The 19,373-nt window shown below is 43.2% G+C and overlaps 1 protein-coding gene across 1 annotated transcript in view; it reads left to right on the top strand.

Moving 5' to 3' along the window:
• Myo1d (myosin ID) overlaps window positions 1-19,373 on the top strand; it is a 309,366-nt gene that overhangs the window by 260,863 nt on the left and 29,130 nt on the right.

Below are 19,373 nucleotides of genomic sequence, written 5' to 3'. Positions count from 1 at the left end.
TCCATGGCAATGGCATCAGCATCTGAATGACTTCCTGTCACAACAAGTTGGTGATTTAATGAGTTCATTACTGAATTCCAAAGGAAAGCCAGAGAGTGGATGAACTGCTGTTCAGTCCTCAAAATGGCTCATCCCATAGTGGGGGAGTAGTTTCTACCTGGTACAGCACCGGAACGGACAAAGCACTCACAGCGGGTACTCAGGCGGCCTGGGCGCCCCAAGGTGGCATACCAGGGAGAGGGAGCCCAGGCAGGGAACCTGCAGTATGTGGTCTGGGAAGGCCTCAGTGGCTCTAATTTTAGGAGTGTGAATCACGCGAGGCTCCATGAGAAGCTTGTCCTGTTTCAAACCTAATGAAATGAACCATAACAGGAATGTAGCACATGGCTTCAGACACATACCCTCGAGTATCTCAGGTCCTTTAGAAAGAGGGCCTTAAATTCTAAAATGTGCAAACAGGAGAGGGAGAAGGGATGTCACCCTGCTTTTTTTCAGTTTAGTCAAGGCCAACCTTGGCAACATTATTTGGAGACTAGAAATATCCCAATAAAATGTATCATTACTAACCTTTCCTACTACTCTCTTTACTAGTGAAAATCTACCCTCTGGCTGGTAGAATAATGTAACCGATCGTTACTTAACTCAGGGCCAGGCGGGGGCAGAAGCGAGCATGGTGGTGATAGTAGGAACTGAAATGGATTTCTTTCCTCCTGGGTTCCTTTCCCCATAAAGTGTTTACACCCCAAAGTGTTTAATACTGAGGACAGAATAAATTGAGAAGGAAGTATCCAGTAGGAAAATAATATGCTTCCATTTTCTGACTACTTCTTTGGTGCCACCAGGAAGCCGTGTGGTTTTCCCACGTCTGTCTCACTTAACCTTGTATGACTCCTTAGGCGGGTATTGGTCCCCTTTTCCAGATAAGGAAACAGAGCCCTTAGAGAAACTGCGTCACCTGCGGCAGTAGACCATAGCTAGCAAACGGCAGAGTCAGGCTTTCAGGTCAGTTATCTCTGACTCCCCATGTTCTTACCCACTTGACCTTCAGAGAGGCACAGACGGGGTTCATGGCCATTCAGGAGGGAGAGCTCAAGAAAGGAGCTGATATTTGGGGGAGCCATAGAAGGTGCACAGGTGCCTCCTGCCTGCCTCCTCCCTGCCTGCCTTCTCCCTGCACTAAACCAGGAGTCCTTACCCATATTGTAAGGCTATAGCCAAATCTATGCTCAATTACAAAGAATAAAGGAAACTTTGAGAAAGAAACCTCAGCACACAAAAAATACGTTATCTTCTATTGCATAATTTGCCAGATCAACTAATGAAGTTGGAATTTGACTTATTTGGTCTTTGCATTTTTTTGCTTCGAATAGCATTCAAGGTGAAGGGTGTGTGTGTCAGGGTGCATAAGTGTGTGTGCTCCGGTCAGTGTTGATTCTTTCCTACTTGAATGAAGATAAAGGAAAAGCAACCACCAGATTGATCTGGCACTCACAAAAAAAATGAAGTTGGTTCTTATTTGTCTACATGGAAATATGTTGACTTTCAAAAATGGCATCTGAGGTAAACGAGAACAAAGAAACATCATATCAAAATCTCTGGGACACTATGAAAGCAGTACTTAGAGGAAGATTTATTTCATGGAGCGCATTTAATAAAAGAAGTAAAACTCAAAAAATAAACGACCTAACACTACAGCTCAAAGCCCTAGAAAAAGAACAGACCAACACCAAAAGTAGTAGAAGACAGGAAATAGTTAAACTCAGAGCTGAAATCAATGAAATTGAAAAAAAAGAAACAATACAAAAAATTGACAAAATAAATAGTTGGTTCTTCAAAAAAATAAACAAAATTGATAAACCTTTAGCCACACTAACAAAGAGAAGACGAGAGAAAACCCAAATCACTAAAATTCGGAATGAACAAGGAAATATCGCAACAGACACGACTGAAATACAAAACATAATTAGAAGCTATTTTGAAAATCTATACTCCAACAAAATAGAAAATTTTGAAGACATCAACAGGTTTCTAGAGACATAAGAATTGCCTAAACTGAACGAGGAGGACATACACAATTTAAATAGACCAATTTCAAGTAATGAAATAGAAGAAGTCATCAATAGCCTACCAACAAAGAAAAGTCCAGGACCAGATGGGTTCTCAGCCAAGTTCTACAAAACCTTTAAAGAAGAGCTCATTCCAATACTTCTCAAAGTATTCCATAAAATAGAAGAGGAGGGAACCCTTCCAAACTCATTCTATGAAGCCAATATTACCCTGATACCTAAACCAGACAGAGACACATCGAGGAAAGAAAATTTCAGACCAATATTCTTAATGAACATGGATGCAAAAATTCTCAACAAAATTTTAGCAAATCGCATACAAAAACATATTAAAAAGATAGTGCACCATGATCAAGTGGGTTTCATCCCAGGGATGCAAGGTTGGTTCAACATCAGGAAATCAATAAATGTCATTCACCATATCAATAGACTTAAAGTCAAGAATCACATGATTATTTCAATAGATGCAGAAAAAGCATTTGATAAAATACAGCATCCCTTCATGCTCAAAACACTAGAAAAAATAGGGATAGTGGGAACATTCCTTAACATTGTAAAGGCCATCTATGCTAAGCCCATGGCTAATATCATTCTAAATGGTGAAAAACTGAAAGCATTCCCTCTAAAAACTGGAACAAGGCAGGGATGCCCTCTTTCACCACTTCTATTCAATATCGTCCTTGAAACTCTAGCCAGAGCAATTAGACAGACCAAAGAAATTAAAGGGATATGAATAGGAAAAGAAGAACTCAAACTATCCCTATTTGCTGATGATATGATTGTATACTTAGAGGAACTAGGAAATTCCACCAGAAAACTTTTAGATCTCATAAGTGAATTTAGTAAAGCAGCGGGATATAAGATCAATGCACATAAATCTAAGGCATTTTTATACATAAGCGATGAATCTTCAGAAAGAGAAATCAGGAAAACTACCCCATTCACAATAGCTTCGAAAAAAATAAAATACTTGGGAATCAATCTCACAAAAGAGGTGAAAGACCTCTACAATGAGAACTACAGAACACTAAAGAAAGAAATTCAAGAAAACCTTAGAAGATGGAAAGATCTCCCATGTTCTTGGATAGGAAGAATTAATATTGTCAAAATGGCCATACTACCAAAAGTGCTATACAGATTCAATGCAATTCCAATTAAAATCCCAGTGATGTACCTTACAGAAATAGAGCAAGCAATTATGAAATTCATCTGGAAGAATAAAAAACCCAGAATAGCTAAAGCAATCCTTGGCAGAAAGAGTGAAGCAGGGGGTATCGCAATACCAGATCTTCAACTCTACTACAAAGCAATAGTAACAAAAACAGCATGGTATTGGTACCAAAATAGAAAGGTGGATCAATGGTACAGAATAGAGGACACGGACACAAACCCAAATAAATACAATTTTCTCATACTAGACAAAGGGGCCAAAAATATGCAATGGAGAAAAGATAGCCTCTTCAACAAATGGTGCTGGGAGAATTGGAAATCCATATGCAACAGAATGAAACTAAACCCATACCTCTCACCATGCACGAAACTAAACTCAAAATGGATTAAGGATCTCGGAATCAGACCAGAGACCTTGCATCTTATAGAAGAAAAAGTAGGTCCAGAGCTTCAACATGTCAGCTTAGGACCAGACTTCCTCAACAGGACTCCCATAGCACAAGAAATAAAAGCAAGAATTAATAACTGGGATAGATTCAAACTAAAAAGCTTTCTCTCAGCAAAGGAAACTATCAGCAATGCGAAGAAAGAGCCTACAGAGTGGGAGAAAATCTTTGCCAATCATACTTCAGATAGAGCACTAATCTCCAGAATCTATAAAGAACTCAAAAAACTCTACACCAAGAATGCAAATAATCCAATTGACAAATGGGCTAAGGAAATGAATAGACACTTCACAGAAGAAGATCTACAAGCAATCAACAAACATATGGAAAAATGTTCAACATCTCTAGTAATAAGAGAAATGCAAATCAAAACCACCCTAAGATTCCATCTCACCCCAATTAGAATGGCGATTATCAAGAATACAAGCAACAACAGGTGTTGGCGAGGATGTGGGGAGAAAGGTACACTCATCCATTGCTGGTGGGGCTGCAAATTAGTGCAGCCACTCTGGAAAGCAGTGTGGAGACTCCTTAGAAAACTTGGAATGGAACCACCATTTGACCCAGCTATCCCACTCCTTGGCCTATACCCAAAGGACTTTTATCAGCATATTACAGAGATACAGCCACATCAATGTTCATAGCTGCTCAGTTCACAATAGCCAGATTGTGGAACCAACCTAGATGTCCTTCAATTGATGAATGGATAAAGAAAATGTGGTGTATATATACAATGGAATATTACTCAGACATAAAGAATGATAAAATTATGGCATTTGCAGGCAAATGGATGAAACTGGAGAATATCATGCTAAATGAGATAAGCCAATCTCAAAAAACCAAAGGATGAATGATCTCGCTAATAAGTGGATGATGACACATAATGGGGGGTGGGAGGGGTTAGTGTTAGGGTTAGAGTTAGGGTTAGGGAGGGGGGCAAGAATGGAGGAAGGAAGGACTGTATAGAGGGAAAAGAGGGGTGGGAGGGGTGGGGGGAAGGGGAAAAAAATAACAGAATGAATCAAACAACATTACCCTATGTAAATTTATGATTACACAAATGGTATGCCTTTACGCCATGTACAAACAGAGAAACAACATGTATCCCATTTGTTTACAATAATAAAATAAAATAAATAAAATAAAATAAAAAAATTAAAAAAAAATGGCATCTGGCATATTTTCCTGAACTGAGAGTTATTGGGCTATCCTTGTTTTTCTAACCCTTACTAATCAAATGCAGTAAGATCAGAGAAGCCTTCTTGTTGTTTGTTTGTTTGTTTGTTTGTTTCAGTACTGGGAATTGAACCCAGGGCCTTACCACCCAACTGTACCCTGCGGTTGCTAGTATTTTCTAAGAGTACTGTCCTAAGATGTGGTTAGTAACAACACTTTGACCAACCCAGTCTTCCTCCTGTTTAGAGATTCCTTGATAATATATCACAATTTCATTCAGTCGCCTGTACAATTTTGACTGTTAAAAAAAAAAAAAAAAAAAAAAGCAAGTGTCCTATGGAAGTAGGCAAGCCCTTGCTTTAATACCCATGGGATTATCTAGTCAAGATTCAGCATGCCACCTCTATAGCTGCAGGCTCTGTTTTGCACTCTCCAACGCCTCCTGCTTAGGCTATAAGGTAAAAGGCACCCCAGGGTTGAACAACGCAGTACCCCACGGATTTTAAGTAACTCTCAACAGAGAATCAACAAAATCATTGGTAATCATGGAATCCCAGGACTGGAGTGGAGCTGAAGATCATGGAATCCAGCTTCCTCTGTATGCTGCGCTCTCCAAATAGCCCCACCCCTTGCTTAGATGTCCCTTCGTTCAGGAACTCACCACTCCTAGGTGTTAGAGAAGGGCCACTGCACTCCAGCCTCACTGGACTGTCACTAGACTGAGCTTATGACACAGGGAATATTTATAAGGTAGAATTTCCTTTTGTCCCCAAACCGTTGGCTCTCTTTAACTATTGCCTCCACCAGGGTTTGCAAATGCGGCGAGATGTAAACATCACACTGTTCTTAAGCTTTAGATGTCCCTTCCCTTAGAGTCTGCGAGTCTGGACATGTGGATCAATAAAGTGTTAATAAACTGCCAGGGCACAGCTGAAATCGGGCTTGCCTGGTGTCACAGGAGAGGCTGTGTGTCTCGCCTCCCTGTCACCCCGTGGGAAGCAGGCAGCCGGCAGGTCTGCACGAGTGTACATTTAAGATAGGGCACAGTAGCAAGTATGCCAGGCTCCCCAGCCCAGAGAAACAAGGCAGGTCCTTGATCTGGACAGTCAGGGAGAACGTTGCTTCCTTCCCCTAGGTGGTCAGAGCCAGTGCTGCAGTAATCCTCTTCCTGCCCAGTGGTGAGTCAGCACCTCCTTCGGCTCCTCTCTGTGAGAGGCATTGAGCATATGCAGTTGGACATGGCAGAGGCACACACCAGAGCCACTGAGAATGGCCAGCACGGTGGTAGACTGTGTTCTCTGGGAGCTACTGCGCTCTAGGAGGAGCTTGGAGCTAATCTGGGGTGCGGGGAGCAGTCTCCAGACACTCCACAGGAAGAATATAAGAATTAGCCAGGAGAAGGCAGGGGAGGAAGAATGTTCAAATAAGAGCAAGATGTGTTGAAATTGTTCCAGGGGAGACTGACTTAAGGACCCCTACCTATGGGTGTGGGTGGCAAGGAGGCCACCCTGGAGGAGAGTTAGCCCACTTTGTCCCTTTGTGCCAAGCGTGGAACATCTATAAAAACTTAAACCAAGCTGAGTGCAGTGACATGCTCCTGTAACCCTTGCGATTCAGGAGACCGAGATAGGAGGATCACAAGTTCAAGACCAGCCTCCACAACTCAGTGAGAACTGCTCTCAAAATAAAATACAAAGAACTGGGAGTGGGGTGACTCAGTGGTAGAGTGCTCCTGGGTTCAATCCACAATACACACACATACCAAAAAAAAAAAAAAACCTCAAATTGGGCAACAAATGTACTACTATGATAACGGAAATATCTGAATATTTATTATGTTCACAGAACTTAATGGGTTAAAGTGTGATGAAAAGCAGCCAGATTGAGGCAGGGGCCAACCCTGCAAAGCTTCCACCACCAGAAAAATAACAACATGCACATGTTGGGTGTCTGCCTCATGCCAGGGACTGTGGGCAGGCATGGCCAGCAGCTACCCTTCTGTCCATGTGTACATTCTCTTGGAGCAGGGACAGGACCGAAGACTCTAATTCTAGAGACTTTCTGTCTAGCAAACTAGCTAACTGCCTAAAGAGCTTTATTGAGATACAATTCACATACCATACATTTTACCCATTTAAAGTATGTAATTCAATGGATTTAGTGTATTCAGAGCTATATGACCAACACCATAATCGACTATTTATGTCATTGCCTCCAATGGGAACCCTTTGGCAATCATCCCCTGTCCCATGTAGTGATTAATGTATTTTCTGTTCCAACAAACTTGCCTACTCTGGACATTCCATATAAAAGGTGTCACATAATACATGGTTCCTTGTGAGCAACTCCTTTCAGTTAGCATAATGTTTTCAAGGTATATATCAGGACTTTGTTCCTTTTAATTGCCAAATAATATTCCATTGTATGAATATACCACATTTTATTGATCTGTTTGTCAGTTGATGTACAATTGGATTGTTTCCACTTTATGTCTATTATAAATAATGCTGCTCTGAACACTCATTTAGAAATTCTTATCTGGACATATTTTTACTTGAGTATTTATGTAAGAGTTGAATTAGTTGCATGGTAACTGCATCCTTAGCTTTTTGAGGGTGTTAGCTTTTTACCACTGTGACAAAATACTTGAGAAAAACAACTTAGAGAAGGAAATATTTGTTTTGGCTCAGAGTTTCAGAGGTTTCGGTCCATGGGCAGCTGACATCACTGTTTCTGGACCTTCAGCCAGGCAGAACACCATGGTGAAAGAGCATGGCAGAGCAAAGCTGCCCACCTCATGGCGGCTGGAAGCAGAGAGAAAGGAAAGGGCTGGAGACAAGAAGTAGTCCCCAAAGGGCATGCGCCCAAGGACCCCTTCTCTCCAACTAGTCCCACCTCTGAAGTTTCTGTCACCTCCGAATTGTCCATCCAAATCATAAAGCCATCAGTGGGTTAATCAGCTGATGAGGTTATAGTCCTCATTACTTCTGACTATTGCTGCTTTGGGGACCAGGCCTTCCACATGTGAGACATTCCAGATCAAACCACAGCCTTGGAGAGCTGCCTGATGATTTTCCAAAGTAGGTGCACATTTCACATTTCCATGAGCAACCTACAAGGGCTCTGATTTCTGCATTCCTGGCCTACGTGGGTGTAGTCTGTTGTTTCCAGTATAGCCATCCCAGCTGGTACGAAGTGGTTTCTCATTGTGGTTTTGATTTGCAGTTCCCTGGTGACTAATGATGTAGAGCATCTCTTCATGAGCTTATTGGTTATTTGTTTATCTTCTTTGAAAAATATCTATTTAAAACCTTTGCCCATTTTTAAATTGGGCTATTTTTTCATTATCGAGGTCTTAGAATTCTTCATATGTTCTAGATACAAGTTCTTTATCAGATATACGATTTGCATATACTTCTCCTGTTTTATTCTGAAGGCTTTCGTTCTCATCATGGCATCCTTTGAAGCACAATTTTAGGGGGTCACTACTGGAGACTGAACCTAGGGGTGCTCTGCCACTGAGCTACGCCCCCAGCCTTTTTTATTTTTCATTTTGAGACAGGGTCTCACTAAGTTGCTCAGGCTGACCTTGAACTTGCAATGCTTCTGACACAGCCTCTCGAATAACTGGGATTATAGGTGTGCACCACCATACCCAGCCAAAAAGTTTTGATGCTGTCCAATTTATTTTTTCATTTGTGGCTTGTGTTCTTGATTTAGAGACCATATTTTTAATCAATGCACCATTTGAACTTGATCTTGGACTTTATGGGGAGCCAGTGAAGGAAGTCATAGAATCACCTAATAAGATTCGTTTTTGTCATTGTTTTAAAGCAAACCGATACATGTACCTGTGTGGTAAGCTGGTGAAGGCTCCAAGATGCGTCCACATCCTGATGCCCAGAACCTGTGCATGCTATCTTGTTTGGAAAAAGGAGTCTGCAGAGATTATTAAGTTAAGGATCTAGAAGTGAGGAGATGATCGTGGATTATTGAGGTGGGCCCTAGGTGCCACTTACAGTGTCCTTATAAGAGGAAGGCAGAGGGAGTTTTGACACACACAGGGAGAAAGGCCAAGCAAGGACAGAGGCAGAGCCTGGAATGGTGTGGTCACAAGTCAAGTAAAGCTGGCAGCCACCAGAAGCTGGAAGAGACCAGGAGCCCTAGAACCTCTGGAGGAGCCAGGCCTGCTACCTCCTTGATCCCATACTTCTGGCCCCCATCACTGAGAAAGAATAAATTTCTGTTCTTTTAAGCACCCAAGTTTATGGTAGTTTGTTATAGCAGCCACAGAAACTAGTATAATACTATTTAAAAGAATCAATAGTGGAAGGATTTAAAACGAAAATATAAATAAATGATATGTTTATGCTGCTATTTTTTACATTTTTTTTAGTTGTCAGTGGACCTTTATTTATATGTGATGCTGAGAATTATACCCAGGGCCTCACACATGCTAGGCAGGCACTCTACCACTGAGCCGCAACCCCAGCCCTGTTACGCTGCTATTTTTGTTTTAAATTTATTGTGTCTAGACTTTATCTATTAAACTTGGACTTAAAAATATGGTGACTTAGCTGGGTGCAGTGGCACATGCCTGTAATCCCAGCGGCTTGGGAGGCTTAAGCAGGAGGATTGCGAGTTCAAAGCCAGCCTCAGCAAAAGCTAGGTGCTGAGCAACTCAGTGAGACCCTGTCTCTAAATAAAATACAGCATAGGGCTGGAGATGTGGCTCAGTGGTCAAGTGCCCCTGAGTTCAATCCTCAGTACCAAAAAAAATGGTGGCTTATTTTGCCACCTTTTGTCACTCCCAACAGCTTAGTTGTTGTTTCTCAGTATGTTTAGTTTACACTTGGTTACTTTCCTAACCCAACATACTATGTCATAAACCAGGTATGGTCCCAGGCTCCTGGGAGGCTGAGACAGGAGGATCACTTGAGCCCAGGAGTTTGATGAGGACAACCTGGGCAACATAGCAAGACCCTGCCTCAGAAATGTGCATATGTATACCTTTCACACAGACATATATATGTAGAGATATAGACAGAGCTCTGTATATGTATAGCTATAGATAATATACTCTATCATAGACTCTAAGATGACATCTATTGTTAGATGCACCATTATTTTTATCTCCCACTAAGGAAAAACAACACTGTAATACCTTTAAGGTATTATCCAGAAGAAAGAGCATCACAGTTCAAAAATAGTAAAGATTGAAAAAATGGGCTTTAGGTCCAGTGAATGCAGAAATACATGGGAATCTCTTTTTTGTGCTCCGTCTACTTTATTCGCCGTCTCCTGATTCAGCAGGATGACAAATGAAGGTGAGAACAGCCCGTTCTCCCCCAACTGTTCCCCTTCCCTCTCTAAGCTTTTGACCCCTATTGCTTCACTTTTACATGGTTAATAATACTGTCTACATTGTTTTCTAGTTTGATGATTGATCCCAAAGCCAAAAACCAATAACTTGTATTTAAACAACTATAATTTTAGAAGCACTGTTTCCTTCAGAGCCATGTAATATACTAGGGTCACATTTCCTTCTTAGGGATTCACTTCTTTCTCCCTACATTCTTGACAGCCAGTCTTCAGTTCAAACTGTTCATTTCATAACTGAGTCTTAATATCTTTTCTGTTATTGATAAATCTCAGGCTAGTTGTAAAAAGTAATCAGCCTCAGGGAATAGTGGCACACACCGTTAGTCCCAGTGACTCAGGAGACTGAGGCAAGAGGATTGAAGTTCAAGACCAGCCTCAGCAACTTCGCAAGGTCCTTGGCAACTCAGCAAGACCCTGTCTCAAAATAAAAAATAAAAAGGGCTAGGGATGTGACTCAGTGGTTAAGCACCCCTGAGTTCAGTACCTGGTACCAAAACTAAATAAATAAAAGTAATTTAACCCTAAAAACTAACATTTATGAAACCAGCATGTATAATTCGTGCTGTTTAACATTGCTATTTTTATACACCTTCTCTTTAATTCCTCAGTTTATCTTCTAGATCTGAGATCAACAAATTTGTTCTGTGAAGAACCACATAGTAAATAGTTTAAGGCTTCCTGGATAATACAGTCTCTGTCACGAGTCCTTAACTCTTCCATTGTGACATGAAAGTAGGTGTAGACAATATGTAAACAAATGGATACAAAACTGTTCCAACAAAACTTTATTTGCAAAAACATGTGTTCAACTAAATGAGGCCCAGGTGCCTAGGTTTGCCCGTGCCTGATCTAGAAGAATAAATCCTGACTCTCATGTCTAGGAACAACATGAAGAATCTGAATAATCAAGATGACTGTGACCTGGGTCACACAGACCAAAATAAGCACCTGATAATCTGAAATCCCTAAGATGTGGTTAATATGGGTCATCTTAGAGCCCTAGGAGGAAGCAGGCCTGCTGAAGTTGCACTCTTACACATTTCTCCGTTCCTTGAGCAAATCAAGTAAGACAGAAGAGAGGAACATCTCTCATCCAACTGCACATTTCTGGGTCAAAGGTGGCCTTTCAATTCCAAAAATAGAATTTCTTCCCAAAACCCACTTCCTGCTGACAAGAAGTGTGAACCCTTGAATTTCCAACTGTGAAAGGATGCAATTCATAGGGCTTTTTTTTTTTCCAAAGTGCCAAGATGAAATCCTGGGCAGACAGCTTAAAAGGAGTCAGTTGCTTGGAATGCTGCCGTGTCCAGGGTGTCAGTGGACAATGCCATGGGTGCAACCAGCCCAGATTCCAAGACATAAGCAGACTCTAAAATGACATGCAAACTGCATAATAGCATTTTCTTATTTCTGCTGTTGGTTTTTTTTCCTGCTCAAATCCAATTCCAAGAAATTTATCAGTTGTCATTGGCTTTGGAATTAGCCACTTGAAAATCTGGGAAATTAAGCCACACATAAGATTCATCATTCACATAACCCACAACCATATGTATGATTCACTTTAACATCTACGTCAATAAGAGCCCACTTGTTTTAATCAGTTGTAATAATGAAAGTCAGTTTGGAGTTCAAAATAACCTGACACAATAGGATCTTCTCTTCTTTTCCTTTATCAAGATATGACTTGTGATTCAAATCAGTTCTCTCCTTTCCGGACCTGGAAAATGGCAGAATTAGTCTGTGGCCAGGACTATAACCCATCTCTGTCCCTACCCCAACCACACTGCCTGACTATGCTCTGCCTCTCTGCAGGAATAGAGTTAAGCATAGAAAAGAAATTTGCCCTTCTCTCTCGTGTTACTGCAGTCTTGTTTATGCAGGCAAAACACTCAAGAAATCCTCAGAAATATTATATAAATGTTATTGAGTTTTATATAAATGTTACATAAGTACAATATATTTTCTCCCTCTTTAAACAGATTGAAATATTTGTTTCAAAAAGTACATGCTTACAATTTACCTATTTGGTATGCTTTGCAACAAGTAGTATGTACTAGGTCACAAAGAGAACACTTAGCAGTTATACTTAAGTGAGTAAAAGAGGCTATATTTCCAGTTGTATGCTTTAAAACAAACTTTTTGCATTAGTTGAAAGTTTGGTCTCATGGTCCCAAAACATACCATTCACTTCAACAGCTTATGGATTAAACAACAAACTTAGTTAAGACTAAAAAGAACATATGGGGGCTGGGGAGATAGCTCAGTGGGTAGAGTGCTTGCCTTGCAAGCACAAGGCCCTGGGTTCGATCCCCAGCACCCAAAAAAAAAAAGAACGTATGGTGGAAGTAGCACACATGATTGATGAGAACCCCTCCCCCTTATATGTTACAGTCTCAGGTCTCGGTAAATGCCTGTGTCACTTTGCAAAGACTGACATATCACAAACAGCCACTGGACGCAGCTAAATGACTCATTTTTCTAGAGAACAAAACTTGTGCATGTTAACTTTCCACTCTCTGTTCCTATTTGAGACACCACAGGACTGTGACACCTGTTGCCCCCTGCTGACTGAAGCACGGCCGCTGTGAGGTCTTGAGACTTAACCTGGTTCTGTCCACTCAGTTCCACCTCTCCTGGCCCCCCATCTGGTTCCACGATACTAAAGCCGCCCATCTCAACAGGGGGCAGAGAGGAAAGAAAGGAGGAGGGATTTATTCCATAGGGAAATGCATATCCCCAAACCCGGAGTTAATATTAGCCCTCGCATTTGTCAAGGAAGCATCAGCAGAAAGTCCTCCACCGCTTCAGCTGTCTCTTGGCTTCGCCCGTCTCTTGGCTTCGCCCTTTGCCTATTACAGACTCTGGGATACGCCTCTGGATATCATGCCCATATGGATTTAAACTTCCATCCAAGCATTCCTCCCTGAGAAATAGAATCTTCACCCTCATATTACCTTGCTCTGGAATGGTCTTCTTTTTAAAAATAGTTTTTCCTAATTATGAAAGTAATTATTGTGGGCTCATGGGGAAATTTTGGAAAACAGATATGCATAAAGAAAAAATGGAAATCACCTACCATTTTGCTCTGCAGAGACAGATGCTGTCCCTGCCTTGATGTCTGTGACATTATGATGGAAAGTTTCATAACTTGATTTTCTCATTTAACAAACCATGAATGATTTCTCATTGACACAGAAGCTTTTGCATCACTTAAATTTTCTATCTTTGGGGCATTTTAATAGTTTTCAATGTTTTAATTGTAACATGCTGTACTGAGCATCTGTGGATTAAATTCATGTTGCATTTCAGGTCATCTCCTCAGGATAAACCTGTTAGAGGGAGGGGCAAAGAAGAAAGCATAGGCTGTCCAAGGCAAGGCAAGTGCGAGAGCCAGAGGGAGCACAGGGCTTGCCACCAGCTGCCCAGAGAGCAGAAGCCCAGGAACAGAGGGCCATGCAGGCCACAGACACCAGCAAGAGCTCAGACTTTTCCCCGAGGATGGTGGGGAGCTAAAGGAGGGCTTCAAGCAAGAGGCTAGACTTGTACCTTTGAGATGTGTGTTTAGGAAGATCATTCTGGTTGCAGCTTATAGAGTGGATGGCAGGCAGGGAGACCAGGGAGGACTCCGTTCTAATTTAAGATACCAAGAGAGTCTGAACAGGGACGCAGCAGTAAGGAGGAAAGGAAAGAGGCAGGTTTGGAATGGATTTAGGAGGTGCACGCTCTAGACTTGAACTTCAGTGAGTGAGGCTTGAGTTTTGGGATACATGGCTAGTGGACAGTCAGTAAACCCAGCTGCCGCCCATCCAAGTGGAGCCATCTACAGGTGTGTGGTTCAGGTGGGCCGGAGGTACTGGATGGATCTGGGAGTCGTCAGCATATAGGATAATATCTGTAGTCTTTCGGATGGAGGAAGGGCAGGGAGGAGGAGACGGCAGGCCTGGCAGAAAAGTAGGAGAATGTGCCGCACTGTGGAAGCCACTCGGCAGCGTTCAAAGGCCACTGCATCCAATGGCTTCAGGGAGATAAGGAACAGGCATGAAGGTAGAAACCCACCTTGACAAAATTCAGTGTTTTGGAGGACCCAGGGAGGCAAGGGGAAGTGATGAAGTCTGGTTCCTCAGAGAAGATAGCTCTCACTTATTTTTAACCACCAAACAAAATAGCCTTAGTAGAGAGAAAGCCGAGTACAGTTGTTTTACATCTTGTAATGGGAATTGAGGGTCTCAGTTCTGCTGTGGCAAAATGGACATATCAGTCTCTATATACTCCTACAATGTACATAGAATGTGTAGTGAGACTGTCTACTGGCTCTTCTCTACTATTTTATTATTTTATATATTTTTTTCAGTTGTCGATGGACCTTTCTTTTATTTATTTATTTTTATGTGGTGCTGAGGATGGAACCCAGGGCCTCACACATGCTAGGCAAGTGCTCTACCTCTGAGCCCAGCCCTCTCCTCTACTTTTAATATTCCATTTGTGCTTTTTAAATTCATCCAGCTACCCCACTCTTTGCAGCTCTTTTGAGGCCCTAGGTCACCACCAGACGTTGGCACTGTACTGTTAATCTTACGATCTCTTCATTTCTAAATTGGTGTTGCTGAGTAAGCCCCCTTAGTAGCAGATATTAACTTGTATGGAGGTTCAAAAGAAAGCAGATCCTATCTAGTTGAAAGGTAAAAAGACACTTTTATCCTCCTTTGGTCCGATATTGGCTCAGAGAACTGCCTTCTCATCACTTCAACTGCAAGTTGCCAGTGGAATTCTCAGCAGTCACTTAGGAACCCTGGACGGGCCAGGGCGGTGCCTTGGGAAAGTCCTCCTCTCATGCAGTGGCAAGGACGCCCCTTCACCACGGGTTGGCTACTTGGTCTTGATAATCTGCGGCTGTGAGGAGTGAGTGCAGCTTTGTGACTCTGATACCCGTGTTGAGACACGAATTGTTCCTGTTCAGTAAGCACTGAGCGCCGCTCTCTAGAAGCTTGCATGTTGTCCGATCACTTTTCTCTGTGCTCAGCGTTATTGCTTGTGTGTGTTTTGAATCTACTTCCGCGTGCTGACCGTGCTCGTCAGGTGTTAGAATACTCTAGCCAAGCCTTCACTGAACGCCCCAGCATTCATCGTTACGCATGCGCCTGGCCATCTCCGTTTGGTTCACTCGAGAGAGCACTAGTGCCTTGAGCCAGGCTCAGAAAACTGGGACCACACGTCTCTACATGCTGAACTGATGCCTTTTTTTATTTATTTTTTTTTCTTCCCCTCCAGGAATAACATTGGCCTTTATAGAATCCTTTTCCAAAACATTTTTATTTGCCCTCCGTCAATCTTTATTTGGTGTTGCAAAATAAACAGTATATAAACCTGAATCTTTCACATGAAGTGACCAGTTTAAATGCAGAATTGAATGTCCTGGAAGGACTCTAGGGACAAGAAGCCCTGGAGCTTGGTGAGCACTGAGGCCCTTTTGCTTCCTCCACCTGGCTGTCTTCTGAGCTCCCCCAACCTCTGTGTGTTGCCTCATTTGGTCCTACTCTAGGCGGCTGCGCAGGGGGACTGGTGGCTCCAGGAAGCTTCCAAACTTGCATGCTGTCAGGTTAGCAAAAACTATCAGTTTCAAGGAAAGGCTCTGATTGACCCAGTTGGGATCACACGCCCATCACGGGCTCACACCCAGGGTTAGGCAACAGGTCCTGGGAGTGATGGGCCAGTCTAGCCTGTCCTCCAGAGGAGTCTGGTCCTATGAGGGGCAGTACCACCCAGGGTTGGATGCTGGGGGGTCAGTTCTCCAAAGGGAAAGAAAGTGGAAAAGTGAAAGAAGGGAGCAGAGGAAAACTGGTACCCTCAATATCAAGATATTCATTTTGGAGCTGAAGAAATAGCTCATGTTGGAGAGCGCTGGCCTAGCATGCTCAAGGACCCCAGTTCAAATCCCCAGTCCCTCAGCAGGGAGAAAAGAAGGAAAAAAAAAAAAACGTTCTTTTCTCTTAAACAGTATCTTGAACAGTATTCTTGTCCCAGAGTGTCCTGATGAATAAGTAAGATTATTATATTCTTGGAATTAAACACTGTGTGTGTTTCTTCTATCCCCCCCACTAGTATAATTTTTAATATTTCCTTATGCATTACAGTTTTATCATGTTGAGATACAATTATTATACTTTTAAAGGGTTATTCACATATATTATTTCATTTAGTTCTTACCATATCTGAGCCATTTTTTTCTTTTATTTCTTTAAATTTTTATTTTTACAGACTGCATTTTGATTCATTGTACACAAATGGGGTACAACTTTTCATATCTATGGTTGTACACAATATAGATTCATACCATTCGTGTAATCACACATGTACATAGGGTAATAACGTCTGTCTCAGTCTGCTGTCTTTCCATCTCCCACCCCCTCCCGTCCCATTTTCCTCTACACCATCCAAAGTTCCTTCCATTTGTTATTTTATTAAATAAACCCACTTTACAGATAGATGGGAAGACTAAGAGAGGTCCAGTGAGGCACCCAGGAGGGCCCATGGAGTATACTTGAGGGGCAAGATGAGGGCAGGTCTGGCCCTTTTCCTGTTCCCCTGGGTGTCATTGCCTTAGAGGACTGTCACCTGTGTTTAATTTTCATTTGTCTGGTTGTCCTGGAGAACTGGGACCAAGCCATCCACCTTTACTGCAGAGTCTCACCAAACCTCCTTTGAATGTGTAGGAGGCGATGCTAGCTGGGGGTGAACTGAGGTGTCTGAGACTCAGTGTTGAGTGCTGACCAGGCAGGAGCCCTCGATGCCGTGAGAGGCAGCAGGAGAATAGAGGCAGCTCCCAGTTTGCACACTGGGAGCCAATAGGGAGCATGATCCCTGGGGAGCCCTTGATGTGCTGTCACAGCTGTGCAGAGGAGCATCCTGGCCCAATTCGGGACTCCTCACACCTGGGCCCCTTCCCCACCTTCCCTCAGTGAGACCTAGAATGACTGTTGTGGCCTGAGCCTGAAGCCAGCCTTTAACCAAGGCCCACCGAAAATGCTGTGGGGGCCACAGCCTCCCACCTAAAGGGTAGCACTGCCAGCACCACATCCTGGCCACACCCCACAGCTGTCCATGTCCCTTTAGCCCTCTTTTGTAAAATAAATCCCACGCATACAAAACCGGGATGCTTATCCCTGAGGAAGGAGCTGTAGATGACACAGAAAAGGGCCAGGCATCCTTTGCCCTCTCTATGCTTCTGGGCCTCCCTGACTAGGTGGGGGAGCTTGTTGGACAGTTCTTTGTCCTGTTCTCAGCTCCTAGCTCTAGCTCCTGGTCCAGTATCCCAGGAATTTCTCTCAGGGATGACTGAGGCTGCAGAGCTAGAGAAGGACAGACTCTGATCCAGATCTGGGGAAAGGGCACAAGCGTACTCATGTGCACCCATGTGCAAAATTTTTGTATTAGCACTGCATGTTATACATAAAGATATGAAATGCATGTTGGGATGAATCAGAAGCTTATCAGACGGCACAATGGACCTACTGTGTTAGTTCCCTATTAGCACAGATTTGGTGACTTTAAAAGCATAGAGATTTGTTTTCTCACAGGTCAGAAGGCCAGCAGTCCAAGTCAGTATCTCTGGGCTGAAGTCTAGGTGTCACAGGGCCTGTTCCCTCCAGAGGTACTCAGGGATAACCTATTCCTCACCTCTCTGACTTCCAGGGGCTGCCATGCTCTCTGGCTTGTGGCCACTTGCCCCAGTCTCTGCCTCCCCTGCCCCCCATCAAATCTCCCTCTGCCTCTCTTAGAAGGACACTCATGATGGTGTTCAAGGTCCTCCTGAATAAACCAGGGTATCCTCCCAGCTCAAGGGTCTTCCATAACCATAGCTACAGTCCTTTTTTGCCACATAAGCTAACATTCACAAGACGAGCACGTGGAGATCCATGGGGGCCATTATCCAGCTGCACAATTGTCCCTGCCTGTAACCCTCATCCTGCGTGGGACCCGCTCCTCTGGCCCTCAGCCTCAACGTGGAGGCACCGGGCCCTAGCACTGCGCACGTGCTTCCTGCCCTTCCTGTCCTCACCCCCTGGAGTGTCTTGCAGCACCTCTCCAGAGGCCAGAGGAGATTAGATGCTTCCTCCCATCGGGCCACCTTCTTCAAAACCACAGGGCAGGAGAGGGTAGAACTCGAAGGAACCAATTTTATTATCATAAGAATCAAATTGTTTGACTTTTTGGCAACTTTGACCACTGTAGAAAATGTCCTGCCTCTGTCTTTTTATCAGGGTGTCTCTAGAATTTTAAAGCCAGTAAGGACAGAGACTAGATCCACAGTGCTGCCTGGCGGCATCTTGACGGACTCAGTTCCCCTTGTCTCTGGGCGGACCCACCATGGTCAGCCACCATTGTGCCAGCACCTGGAGTGGATTTGGCAGCGCCAGGTGCAGCTTCGGGTACCTTTAGTGTTCTGAAGGCCGCCCCATGTTCGGATGGAAGCTTTGTTCATGGGGCCATTTTTAAAGCAGAAAGTTGAATCTCGTGCCAGACACTGTGATGGTGGAGGACAGGCAGAGACTCCCATTGTAGTCTTACAAAGTCACCACAGGAACCAGCAGTGATGCTGTGTGACAGCCCATGACTACAACTCTTGGCCTTAGCACCTGCCTGCCAGAGCAGAGAGGCTAGAGCTGGGGAGAAGGAGGAGCATTAACTGAGATTCTGTGTAACCGAGAATTCTCTTGAAAGGAAATGTAAAACAGTTCCAGGTCATTGGAAGCTTTCTTGGTGAACCATCTCCCCGACAAGAATAACTGTGCTTTGGGGCCGGGGTTGTGGCTCAATGGTAGAGCACTTGCCTGGCACATGTGAGGCACTGGGTTTGATCCTCAGCACTATATAAAAATAAATAAACAAAATAAAGGTATTGTGTCCATCTACAACTAAAAAATTATATATATTTTTTAGTAAAAGAATATCTGTGCCTTAAAAAGGGATCCAAGTTCACCAGCCCACAAATGGAAGGCTCCATGAAAGAGGGCGACAAGGCTCCAGGTGGATGGTCTCAAGCTCAGTTCAGTGACCCAGCCACTATCTTTACTTGTTATGTGTGTATTTATCTTAGACCCAGCCACTTCAGGGGTGACAGTGCCACATCTTCATG

This window comes from Sciurus carolinensis, chromosome 3 (genome assembly GCF_902686445.1).
Source record: "Sciurus carolinensis chromosome 3, mSciCar1.2, whole genome shotgun sequence".
In the NCBI taxonomy this organism is placed as follows: domain Eukaryota; kingdom Metazoa; phylum Chordata; class Mammalia; order Rodentia; family Sciuridae; genus Sciurus; species Sciurus carolinensis.
Note: the sequence above shows the minus strand (reverse complement) of the source record. Positions and strands in the feature narration are given on the sequence as shown.